The 12,717-nt window shown below is 49.0% G+C and overlaps 1 pseudogene; it reads right to left on the bottom strand.

Moving 5' to 3' along the window:
* Positions 1 to 2,922: 2,922 nt before the first annotated feature.
* On the bottom strand, positions 2,923 to 5,621 carry LOC140589102 (beta-1,4-galactosyltransferase galt-1-like; annotated as a pseudogene).
* Positions 5,622 to 12,717: the final 7,096 nt, after the last annotated feature.

Below are 12,717 nucleotides of genomic sequence, written 5' to 3'. Positions count from 1 at the left end.
CAAGGTATTTCAGTTGATGATAGACAAATTCTAATTAGCCAGCTGGCTGACGACACTACTCTGTTTCTGAATGACGCGTCCCAAATCCCTTTAGCTTTGCAATTGATCGAGTCTTTTTCTAGAGCTTCAGGTCTCTGTCTAAACATCAACAAATGTGAGTTAATGTCAATTAAACACTGTGAAATTCCCTCTATTTGCAACATCCCTGTGAAAAATCAAGTTACATACTTAGGTATTGTCATTAATAAACACAAAGGAAACTCAATATGTGGCTGCAGAGAGATTTATCGATAAGAGGAAGAATTTTACTTTCTAAAGTTGAAGGATTGTCTCGACTGACTTATGCTGCTCTTTCCTTGGAGGTTGACAAAGGAACTTTAAAAAAATTTGACAGCATGTTAAACAACTTTGTTTGGAAAAACAAAATTCATTATATTAGGAAATCAGTAATAATGAATCCAATAAAACAAGGGAGACTGGATTTTTTGGATTTTGCTACCTTAAACAACACTTTTAAGATTAACTGGCTTAAGAATTTTCTTAAAAATCCCTCTTCCCTTTGGAATATTATTCCCAATTATATTTTCTCTAAAGTTGGTGGCCTGAATTTTCTTTTACTCTGTAATTATAATGTCTCAAAAATCCCTATCAAACTTTCTAATTTCCATAAGCAGATGCTCTTGTCCTGGTCCCTCATATACAAACACAACTTCTCTCTGCACAAATACTGGTTATGGAACAATAAGGATATTCTTTACAAGAATAAATCACTTTTCTTCAAAAATTGGTTTGAAAACAACCTTCTTTTAGTTGGACAACTTTTTAATTCACAAGGCAGACTTTATAATTATTCAGATTTTTTACAGAAATAGAATATTCCTGTACCTGCTGTTGAAGATGCGATTGTTCTCAATGCCATTCCCTCTGGTGTGTCTTTTCTGTTGCAAGGTGCTACATCTCCATGGCCGTGTTCTTTCTCTCTGAATGTTACTGACACAGTGATTGGAGGCGTTTGCTTTTCTGTAGATCGTCAGAAAAATTACTATAAAATCAGAGCTCTCTTCCAGGCTGAAGTAACAACAATTCCCTACGTAATACCGTATTGGAATAATATTGTGGAGAATATACCTTGGGAGAAAGTATAGACCTTGCCTCATAAGTATTTGCTTACCAATAAAGTAAAACGAATGACATTTCGTCACACTGATTCACAAATGTTACCCGACTAAAGTCTTTCTTAGGAAATATAAGCCTGACATTGAAGTGAACTGCAGTTTTTGTCATTCTTTTGAAGAAGACTTCATTCATTTGTTTTGGCAATGTACCCACACAGAGAAATTTTGGTCAGATTTTTTGGTGTTTATTCAATCTTATTTAGTAAGTGACTTCTCATTTTGTTTTAAAGATGCTTTCTTCGAATTATTTGAATATTCTATGTAGAATACAGGCAAATATTACATAATTAATTTGTGTTTTCTGTTAGCTAAATTTCACATTCATAAACAAAAGTTTACTGGCTCTAAACCTCTTTTTTCTTTGTTTAAAGTAGATTTGGATTGGTATGTTGGAACTATCCAAAGCTCTGCTAATTTGAAAGCTATGAAAACTGTATCTCTGTATTCATCCTTTGTGTCATTTTAAAATTGTAATTTTATTACTGTACCTTTTTTTTTCTTTTTCCTTTTTGTTTATTTAATTTGGTCTGTAATTGTACTGTTTTGATGTTTTGGATATCTGTCATGTTTAATAAATAAAAAAAGAAAAAAAAAAGAACACAATGAACCGGTCACTCACTGAGAATGAATGACGCAACCGACTGGCTAAGCTGCTTCTAGCGCCGAGGTGGTTAAAATGGTACGGTCCACATTAGGGGTGTTTGAAATCGTTTTACATAAAATTTTCCTACAAGGTGAGGTTATCTTTTTTTTTTTTTTTTTTTTACAACAAAAGAAAAATGTTAAGACCCCCCCCCCCCCAAGCTGCTATTTTTTGTATCTTTGGGGGGGGGGGGGTCTTGATCGGGGGTACTGTACGCCCCATAATTCGAACCATGGTTGTACTGTGTCTTCAGCTCTGCAGAAGTCACATGTACATGCGAGTGCTTTCTCGTAAACTTTACATACTGTAATTTAGATCCTTGCAATGTTGAAACTGGTCTCTGGTATCAATAAGTGTCAGTTTGCTAAAGTTAAATGGTCAGTCAGTGAAAATGAAAAAGTGGAATCTATCAATCAGAATTGTGGAGCTCAGGAACATACTAACACTGACATTTTGACAATACATCTAAACACTTTGACTCTCATGGTTAAAACGATGCTTATTGTACTTTTTATGGTTGTGGCAGTGACTAATTCATTAGTGGAATTATTTGCTTTTGGGAAAGGAATTAATTGTTTTGGATCAGTTACACACTTTTGCAGCTAAACCATAATGTTCTACTATATGCATGAACTGTTTTGAGAAATGCTCATATAGTCTTGAGAATGTTAAGTATGTATCATGAAATGTGCCAGAGCAATCGAGTAATATATGGATCCATACAAAAATTCAACACGATGAAATCAGGTGCAGATTTCATCCATGTAGCATTTTTGTGAGGTGGTAATAAGACCCAAAAAATGAAAATTAAGATCCATGAAAGATCAACAAATGCTTGATTTTGCGTCTTTATAAAAAACTTGAGGTACAAGCCCTGACTCATCCCTGATTATGAATAAGATTTATATAAAAACGCACGTTAAATAAATGCATGGATTAAGTCGTGTGTAAATGCATTGCTCATTAATGATATAAATGGCATTTTATATATAGCAGTTTGAGTAGAAAATCATTTGATGGACTTTGGTTACTGTGGCAGAAATTTTGCTGAAGTCAATTTGTTTAAAAGTCTGGCAAACTTTATTACTGCAAAGCTTTGGGGGAACAGACACTCAGCAGTCTTTCATGCATCTAGTGATTTGCTCTCCGAACAAGTGCATACATGTTTTAAAGCCAAAAATGCAACAGTTTACAGACAGTTTAGGGAGGGGTCAGATATCTGTAGACGCCAGTTACTTCTGTTAATCTGGACCCATTATCAGGTAAAGGCAGGGTTGACCTTCCGGTGATCACTCTTGTGATTACATCACCTTGTTCAAACAAGTTCATCTCACCTCCCCATACATCCCTCAGTTCTCTTTTCACGTAATCTTGACCCCTAACATATATACATTTCTTATAAATGTTTTCTGCAGCAGACTTACTTCTCGGATTAGGTCTATACCTTGACCTTTTTGCAAAACAAGCTACCATACCAAAATATGTTAGTTCCTCTTACCTATAATAATGAAAACCTATTACTTAAGCTTGCATTATATGTTTAGTATGTTAAATGTTTCAATGCAGAAGTTAATCATTACAATCATCATATCTGAATCAGCAGTGTTATAAGTTTCATTAATAATTACTGATTGAGTTTGCATAACCATGGATTATTCTTCCACATTACATGCATAAGCAATTTATCACATCTAAACAACATTTTTTGGCTTTCATGGTAAGTTATATTAATACAAAAATAAGACATTAGTAGGAAAAAACATTCGTAGAAGTTAAAAACTGAAGTAAAATTCTTCAGTTGTAGATCTCTGATTTATACAGCACACTATCAATATTTGGCACAAGGTCCTTCTGATATTCCCACAGCTTTGTGTCCACAATCAGTTGCTCTTTGGTGAGACTCCCCTGTAAAGGATCTCTGACATGTATAATTCTGCACACATCAGGTGGAACTCTCAATGTGCCTCCATAATTCTTCAGCACTGAATGCACTGATGTCTGCACCACTTGCCTTGGATTTATGATCATCTTGGTGGGGTTGAAAACATCTTTCCTATCAGGTTCCCGGTAAATATGTTCCATGATGTTTATTCCTGGAACCTTTTCCCATTGTGTTAAATGGAATTGGCCCGTTTCATCAAAGTGGGTTTTGGGGAAGATATGATTCTCAATAATAAAGACTCCGACTCTTGAGTTTTGCCTTTGCAGGTCCTCCAGGAGAAGCTCCAGTGTAGCATGCTTGTAAGGCATAATTATTTCATCAATGTCGTTCAGCAGAAGATACTTGGATCTGTACATGTTTCTGTAGATACAGTCATTCAGAGTAGTTAACTGCCCATAGTAATGGAGGTCACCTTTATGTTCTTCAAAGTTCCAGCCTTTGGAGGGATTGAGGAACTGATCTATTGGCCATTGGTGGATTTCAAGTGTACCCTCTTCCCTGTAGTAGTGCAGAACCTTGTCAAGGTCTGGACCACAGCTAGTATTGTAGATGACCACTTTCTGTATGCCCAGGAGCTTGTACATTTCTATGGTTTGCACAAACTGCAGTACATTGTTATAATTTCCAAAGAGGCTGGAGATGCAGACAGTGAAGTTGTACAGTATTTGAAGTTGTGCTCGTTTCTCTCTCGGTTTCCTATGGGTAGGAAGATCATATCTGGAATGTCTGAGGTGGATGTATTAATACTGATAGTGACATTAGTAGCATCACACTTTGGTTCAGTTTTACACAGTAGGTCTGTGGTGTGGTAAGGGAACCCAAAAGAATCATGGTGTATGTCGACCTCTGCAGCTGTAACCAAATATTCTTGTTGAGCACAACCAATGACACAATACAGTCTTCTGACATCATCCCTCCTATATATGCTAATGATACGAATGTTTCCATCAATCCTGTGATCTTTGTAGGCAGAAACCAGGAAATGCTTTGTGTCCTTAATTGGCGTTATATTTTGCTCAGTCAAGTTCTTTGCACACTGATTACTCAGATCAGCTGTTGGATGTAAATTATTTCCTGATAAATGTGGATATATAGTCAGATTCCACATTAAAGGACCATTATAGACTATCCTATAGATTATCAACATAATTGCAAGAAGTATTACTGGCTTAAAAACTTTTCTGTAACAAGTTTTCTCCATGAAGTTGGTTTGGAAACCTGGAGATAAAAAAATATATATATATATATAAATGCACGATGCCTTAACTGTTACAATTTAGTCCATAAATTTGAAGACAATTAAAGTGAAGAATTTAATCTTTTCTATGCAGAACCAAATATCATTAGATCACTACTAAGAAATTACATCAACTATTACAAATGGTACCTAAATAGTGTGTTTCACTATTTTTCTAAGTACTGGAAAACCTTGATCTGATAGTTTGCTTTGCTGAATATGAGTTTCACTCTTCAGGACCATTTTTTCACCATGTCAACCAAGAGCACACTCTGCGATAACACAGGCATTTCTTGGACTGTCACCGGACTAAATAACTGCACTGTGCCATATTATAAAATATACTGGGACATGTTTACAATGGTCATACTTTTTATCCATTTGACTGCTGCTATGTTATTTTTTTTTTTATCTTACACTGTTTAATATTATTGTAATGACCAGACAACATGCGTAACTCAAAAGAGCACTTTAATGTACCCTATACGGCTGCAGCCCACACCAAACTCGCAAAAGAACAGGATCCAACAGAAAAGAACAGCAACACTTAATGTTCCCCAGTATATATAAGGTTGTGCGGAGCCCGCCCCTTTTCCTTTTATCCACTCCGCAGGTACCCCACATTCCCGCTATCTCCAAACCCCCCGAGATTGGCTGAAAAGGGGTGGGAGGACTGCCCTATAATAGACATTAAATAGTCCTAGTCCTCTAGCCGCTACACTATATACGTGACTATACGATTCCACTATTGCTTTTTAGTTCACTATTCAGCTATATATGTGTATATATTACATATAAATTACTGTAGTTGTATTGCCCAGATGCAGAATACATACAGTTCTTTTTCTAACTTTGTTCGGTGTTTCACTATGGGAATCGCTTTGGGCGTGACCAACTATGGAAGCTCCAATGACACCACGTCCATCTGTGATGGACAGGTCGACCTGCGACCAGGCTCCACCCCTGCCCTACTAATGTGGTCGACCTCCCTGATGGCTCATTCATGCTTTCTTCTCATGAGCAACTAGAAGCTCCCTCGGCCAATCTAGTAAGCTGATCTCACTGAACTGTTCACAGACGGTCCGTCATCGGAGTCCGTCGACGAATGCAATTTTGGCTCTAGTGCTGTACTGGGCTGAATTATTCCCACGCTGAGAAAGTTCTTCGCTGTTCGTTCAGCATTGTCGAATTGGCAACCTCGTCAAGGCGAGCTATCCATCAAGCCACTAGGTAAGCACAGGTTCTTCTTCATTCCAGTTTGACTACTGGTGCGGTGATGTTCACCTGTTGCACAGGCTAAACGCGTCAAGGCGAGCCTTCTGTGCCATTAGATTTGCGGGTTAACTGGCATTTCGCGCACTCCGAGTGACTCCCCTTGCAGATGGCTTCTTCAGCCTGTCCAGATACATGACGAACCGACAGACTAATGTGTCGTGACAAGTCTTTCTCGGTTCTATGCTTTCCTGCTGTCCCCCTCCTTCCCCCCAGTCGACAGCCATTACCCCCGCCAAAGGGCATGAGCCGAAAGAGGGTGAAACCACATTTCGCCCGTGTCCCACGTCATGCGCAGCCACTATCTCAGGCAGGGATCCTCACCCTCTTTGCATAGTGTGCATGGGCGCTAGTCATGCTCAGACATCGCTAGTGGACCTGCAGACTTGCGTCCACTGTACCTCGATACCGGAGAAAACCCGGGAGCGGAGGATGAGATTGGCCGTGGCTAACAAACAGGCCCCGGGCCCATCCAAAGCCACTCCCCAGGCCACTAATACCCATCTCCCGTGAGCTACTACGAGCTGGGCGGATATGATGGAGACTGAATCCCCAGACTTGCCTCCTCTGTTTGAGGGTTTGCCCTCCCTATAAGCCGGAGAACTGGGTGACGAGGATGCAGGGGGCGAGGCCAACTCTGACCTCCTCGATATGGGTGATATAGAGGAAGAGGAGCAGGATGACTCCACCTTCCCTGCTCATCAGTCCCAACCCCCTAGCTGCCAGCACAACAGATGCATGTTCCCAGGTAGACTGTAACCTGTAGGAGGAATGCAAACAGGCAGCAGTTAAGCTGAATATACCCTGGCCTGCAGCTCAGGATACCGGCGGGGGCAGAGAGGGACCTGTACAATGGGAAGAGGCTCCCACCTATGCAGCCCTCAGCACGTCAACTCCTTCCTGCAGTTCTGGCTTGCATGAAGGAGATGAGTCGCTACTGGTCCAGCCCTTTTAAGGGCAAGCTTGCCACCAAGGGCTACTCTGAGCTGGAAATACAGGGGATGGAGGAGCTGGGGCTGGCCAAACCCCCAGCGGCAGAGCCTTCAGTGGCCTACCACCTCCACCCAAAGCACCACTTTATCTCTGCTTCATCCCACATTTCTCTGTCCAGTAAGATGGACCGCATGACTGCATCCACCTTCCTGAGGATGTACACATATGCTGCACAGTCAGTGTGTTCTCTGCATGCAGTTACATTGCTATCTGCATATCAGGCAGAGATCTTGGAGGAGATGGGCTCGGGGGTGCCAAACCCAGTCCTTTGGGATAAGATTTGCGTGGTGAATGACCTTCTGCTGTACTCCTCCCCTGGCGCAGTACAAGGCTGTGGCTGGGTGATGGGCTTGGCTGTGTCAGGTGAGAGAGCCCTCTGGTTGAACCTGTCTGCCTTGGGGGATGCCCAGAAAGCGGAGGTCATGAATGCAGCCTATGACCCCACCCAAGGTCTTTTTGGCCCAGCCCTGGATAAAATTAGGGAAATCAGCTCCTTCAGGAAGCAGGAGGATGAGGCTTTTAACCTCTGTCTACCTCGCAAACAGCCACCTTGCCCCCCTCAGTCAGTCAGATCCAGCCTTGCAGCAGCAGCAGCTAGGGCAAGAGGGAAGCAGGCCGGGGCCAGAGTCCAGTGTCCAGCTCTAGGTGGACTGCAGGCAGCTCAGCAGCCAAGGGCGGCTAACCCAGGGCCATGGGGGAAGCACTCCTTTGCAGCTGTCGCAGCAAGGAACCGTCCGCCCCACCCCGGCCAAGGAAAGAAGAAGCGGGCCGCCTGATGCCTGCTTGCCTACACCCACCCCCTCCTTCAAAGAGGATGAGGTTGGGGGCAGACAACCCTTGTGTTCAGCTTTTAGAGGCCCCTCTCGTTCAGGTGGTCTCCACTGTCAGGTCTCTTCGAGTTCACTGTGTCTTTTGTGTTGCCTCGTGTTTCTTATGATTCTCCAAATAAAACCCTAGCAGTTCCTGTCCCGGCGGTTCCTGCTCCGCCCCCGTCGTTCCTCTCCCAGCTCCTTTCTCCAAGGAGGTCCCTGATTCCCCGGTCCCTGATCCTGTGTCCTCAGTTCCCGTCCCTGTGGAGGTCCCTGATTCCCCAGTCCCTGATCCCATGCCTCCAGTTCCTGTTCCCGAGGAGGTCCCTGACCATCGGACCATCGCTCCTCCCCCTTTGGTGGATATGGAGGAGCTTCAATGGGACCCCTTGGGACTCACCCTGACTGCCTCAATGAATCCCTCCAGTGTGTCACCCCGACCACCTCCCCAGCATGGCAGTTCCCGGCCGGGTCCCCATCTCTCGATCTCCCGGAGAGGAAGAAGACACCTGTGCAGGGGTCGGATCCCACCTGCTCTGCCCCCCGGCTCGCCTTCGGTCCCCATTGCTCCTGCTCGGCGGTCACCTGCAGTCCCCCTGGCTCCTGCTCCACGGTTGCCTGCAGTGGCCCCTGCGGTGACTCACCGGACGGCTGCGGTCCCCCCTCCGATGCCTCATCGGTCACCTGCGGGTCCCCCAGCTCTGACTCGTTGGTCACCTGCGGCTTCACTGGCTGTGGCTGCGCCTTCACCTGCGGCAGCATCTGCTCCCTCCTCACCTCCTCTGTTGTCCCCTTCACCTCTCTTCCAGCAGTCCCTCTGCCCTCTTCCTCTTCCCCTTCGGCATCCCGTCCAGCTCTGGCCAAGAGAGCCTCCGGCTACGGCCTCATGGTCGCCTGTGGCCCCTGCGGCTCCCATCTTCCACCCACCGGGGTACCCTCCGGCTCCCTGGTGCCCCCCGCCCTTTGCCCCCTAGTTTTATGCCCCCTATGTTTGCTCCCTGTCCTTCTGTTCTGCTTTTGATCCCTCCTGGTCCTTTTGCCCCTCCTCTTGTTGGTGCTTCTCCTGTTGGTTTGTCCCCTGGTGTTGTCCCTTCATTGTCCCCCTCCTTGGGTTCTGTGTTCCCGTTTCTGGTGCCCCTGTGAGTGTGTTGGCATTCCCTTGGTGTGTCAGCTGTTGTCATGGTTTGTGTTGTTGTGCCTGTTCTGCGTGTCTGTGCTGGCCCTGTTGCCCCGATGACGTTCTTGCTTGTTTCTTGTGCAGCTGCTGTTTCCTGTGGCTTGTTTCTTGCTTTTGTTTCCCCAGGTGCTGTCGTGTCCCTGATCTCGTCTCTTTGCTTTCCTTAGCGTGCCTTTGGGGGGAGTCCTGTCATGCCCTGATCATCCGATCCTCCTGTGTGCCATGCCCCCTCATCTACCTGTGTGGACTTCCAGTGTTACCAGCTGTTTCTAGTTGTGTCTAATTAGTTTGGTGTATTTAGGTCCGCATTAAGTTTGCTTCCCCAGTCCAGTCATTGATGTCCATCTTGCCTTGTGTTTCTTACGATTCTCCAAATAAATCCCTAGTTTACCCGATTCCTTGGCTCTGGCTCCTGCTTCCCCGCTCTGAAAGCACGACATTCTCCCAGAGATACTAATGCCCTTTCTGGCTAATTGGGTTCCATTAAAATGGATCAAAATTTACCTCATGCTGAATAGAAACAAGGAATATTAGCTCACTAGCATAAACAAAGTTATTACTAGTGCTGTCAAACTATTAAAATTTTTAATCAGATTAATCACAGGGTTGCCGTGGATTAATTTCAATTAACCACGATTAAATATTCATTTTTAATCTATATTAATCACATTTAATTTTGCATGAGAAAACAGACTCAAGAAAAAATGGAATATACTGTATATGTGTCAGGATCGAGATCGGGCGAGCCGGAAAGCAGGCGATCGGAGCCGTCAATACGGACAAACGGGGTTTTATTAGGAGCGGGAAGGCGGACAGGAACAAACATCCAAACACTACAATGACGGAACTGGGGACTACTGACTTAGACACGGACTACATACAAGACACAGGCTAAGGGTAACGAATCACAGGTAAGAAATAATCAGGGAATCACACGAGGTAACGAGGTGGGCGTGGCACACATCGGGAGCGGACGGAGCGGGGCGTGACATAACCCCCCCCCAAAGGCGCGCCCGAGAGGAGGCGACGGACGGGACCGGGGAAGACAAGAACAAAACCATCAACGAGACCAGGGAAACAGGACAGAGACACAGAACAGGAACAAAGACGAGAAAAACGACAAGACCCGACAGAGAACAGGGAACGCAGACAGGCAGACAGAAAAGGGAGACACGGAGGGAACACCCACAGGCGACACGAAGGGGCCAGGAGTGAACGAAGGAGACACAGAGGGCCGAGGAGCAGAGACAGGAGGCAGAAAGGGAGGAGGAACAAGGGGAGCCCCGAAGGAACCCAGGCGGGCGACGGGCAGCGGCCGGAGGGGCCGCAGGGGAGAGGGAGAAGGGAGCAGGAGGGGACCACCCAGGGGCCAAGGGAACGGGACGAGGGAGTGACGGAGGGGACACGGAGGGAGCAGGAGGGAACACCGGTGCAGGCAGGCAGAAGGGGGAAGCCGCGGCAGGCGGAGGCGCAGCCGGAGCCGGCGAAGGCGCCGTCCGACGCCCAGCCGGAGCAGGGGGGCCCGGAGGCGACCGACATGGAGCCGGAGGAGGGACCGAGGACCGGCCCCGAGGATCCAGGGGGGGACCCGGCGGTGACCGCCGACCCCGAGGACCCGCAGGCAGCCACCGAGCTACAGCCAGGGGCCGAACGGGCGAGCCAGGGGGCAGGGAGGGCGGGACCCGGACCCGATGCCTGTGTCCTCTTCCCTTCCGGGACACTGAAAGGCGGGGTCCCGGGTGGTGTTGGCTTTCTCGGGGCAAGGGAGTCAGGAGGGAGGTGCCCCAGCGTGTAGACTCGGGCAGAGCAGGAGGCGGGGCCGTAGGTGATGCAGCCGGAGCCGCGGGCGGGGCAGCCAGAGCCGCGGGCGTGGCCGCAGGCGGGGCAGCCAGGGCCGCGAGCGGGGCAGCCAGAGCCGCGGGCGTGGCCGCAGACGGGGCAGCCAGAGCCGCGGGCGTGGCCGCAGGCGGGGCAGCCAGGGCCGCGGGCAGGACTGGAGAGGCGGCCTCAGGCAGGGCCGCGGGCAGAATGGGAGAGGCGGCCTCAAGCAGGGCCGCGGGCAGGACAGGCGAGACAAGCAGTTCAGGTGCCGGCAGAACAGGCAAGACAGGCAGTTCAGGTGCCGGCAGGACAGGCAAAACAGGCAGTTCAGGTGCCGGCAGGACAGGCAAAACAGGCAGTTCAGGTGCCGGCAGGACAGGCAAAACAGGCAGTTCAGGTGCCGGCAGGATGGGCGCCGCCGTCACGTGGCTAGCAAGGGGCACCTCGGCATGCACCTTCGTCATGCGGCCAGCAGGGGGTGCCTCAGCGGGTGCCTCAGCGGGCACCTCCGTCGTGCGGCCAGCAGGGGGCACCGCGGCGGGTGCCGCCATCACGCGGCCAGCAGGGGGCACCGCGGCGGGTGCCGCAGCCAGAGTGGTGGCAGTTGTAGGGACTGCAGGCTGGACAGGCGGGTCAAGCAGGACCGGCGATGCCGCGGGCAGAGCGGCGGCATCAGCAGCAGGCGGTGCCGCAGGCAGAGCGGCGGTGTCAGCAGCAGGCAGCGCAGCCGCGGGCAGATCGGCGGCGGCAGCAGGCAGCGCAGCCGCGGGCAGATCGGCGGCGGCAGCAGCAGGCGCAGTCGCGGGCAGATCAGCGGCGACAGCAGCAGGCTGCGCAGCCGCGGGCAGAGCGGCGACAGCAGCAGGCGGTGCCGCGGGCAGAGCGGCGACAGCAGCAGGCGGTGCCGCGGGCAGAGCGGCGACAGCAGCAGCAGCAGCAGGCGGTGCTGCTGGCAAATCCGGATCAGGCAGTTCCGGAGCAGGCAGGAGGGGTGCCGAGTGCGTTGGCGCTGCCCCTTTAAGGGCTCTCGGGACCCGGGGAATAGCGTCTCTTACGGCGCGAATGCCGCCGTGCCCCAGACGCTCCGGCCGATAAATAGAAGCCTCTACCGTAGGCGGCTGCTCTCCGGGGACGCTGGCTAGGCGGGCAGCGGCTATGTCATCCCAGGCGGGTGGTGAGCCCTCGTACTCACCGGCTGGGTGCAGAGTGCAGGCTCCCAAGCGGAGTGTTGTGATCGCCTCCCGTCGCTCGGTGAGCCGGTGCTGCAGGCGGCGGAGGCACTTCCGGGCTTTGGTAAGCGGGTATGCCTGCCCCGACGGGCGCTCCTTCTGGAGCAGGTCCCGGCCCCGGCTAGCCAGTTCCAGGGCTACCGGGTCCTCCTGGACCTCAGGCTGGGATTGCCAGTACACGAAGGTTTGCAGCAGTCCGAGCCGGTGGTGCTCGGACTGCTGCTTCGTGCTTTCGCGGAGTTCCGTCATTCTGTCAGGATCGGGATCGGGCGAGCCGGAAAGCAGGCGATCGGAGCCGTCAATACGGACAAACGGGGTTTTATTAGGAGCGGGAAGGCGGACAGGAACAAACATCCAAACACTACAATGACGGAACTGGGGACTACTGACTTAGACACGGACTACATACAAGACACAGG

This window comes from Paramormyrops kingsleyae, chromosome 4 (genome assembly GCF_048594095.1).
Source record: "Paramormyrops kingsleyae isolate MSU_618 chromosome 4, PKINGS_0.4, whole genome shotgun sequence".
Lineage (NCBI taxonomy): Eukaryota > Metazoa > Chordata > Actinopteri > Osteoglossiformes > Mormyridae > Paramormyrops > Paramormyrops kingsleyae.
Note: the sequence above shows the minus strand (reverse complement) of the source record. Positions and strands in the feature narration are given on the sequence as shown.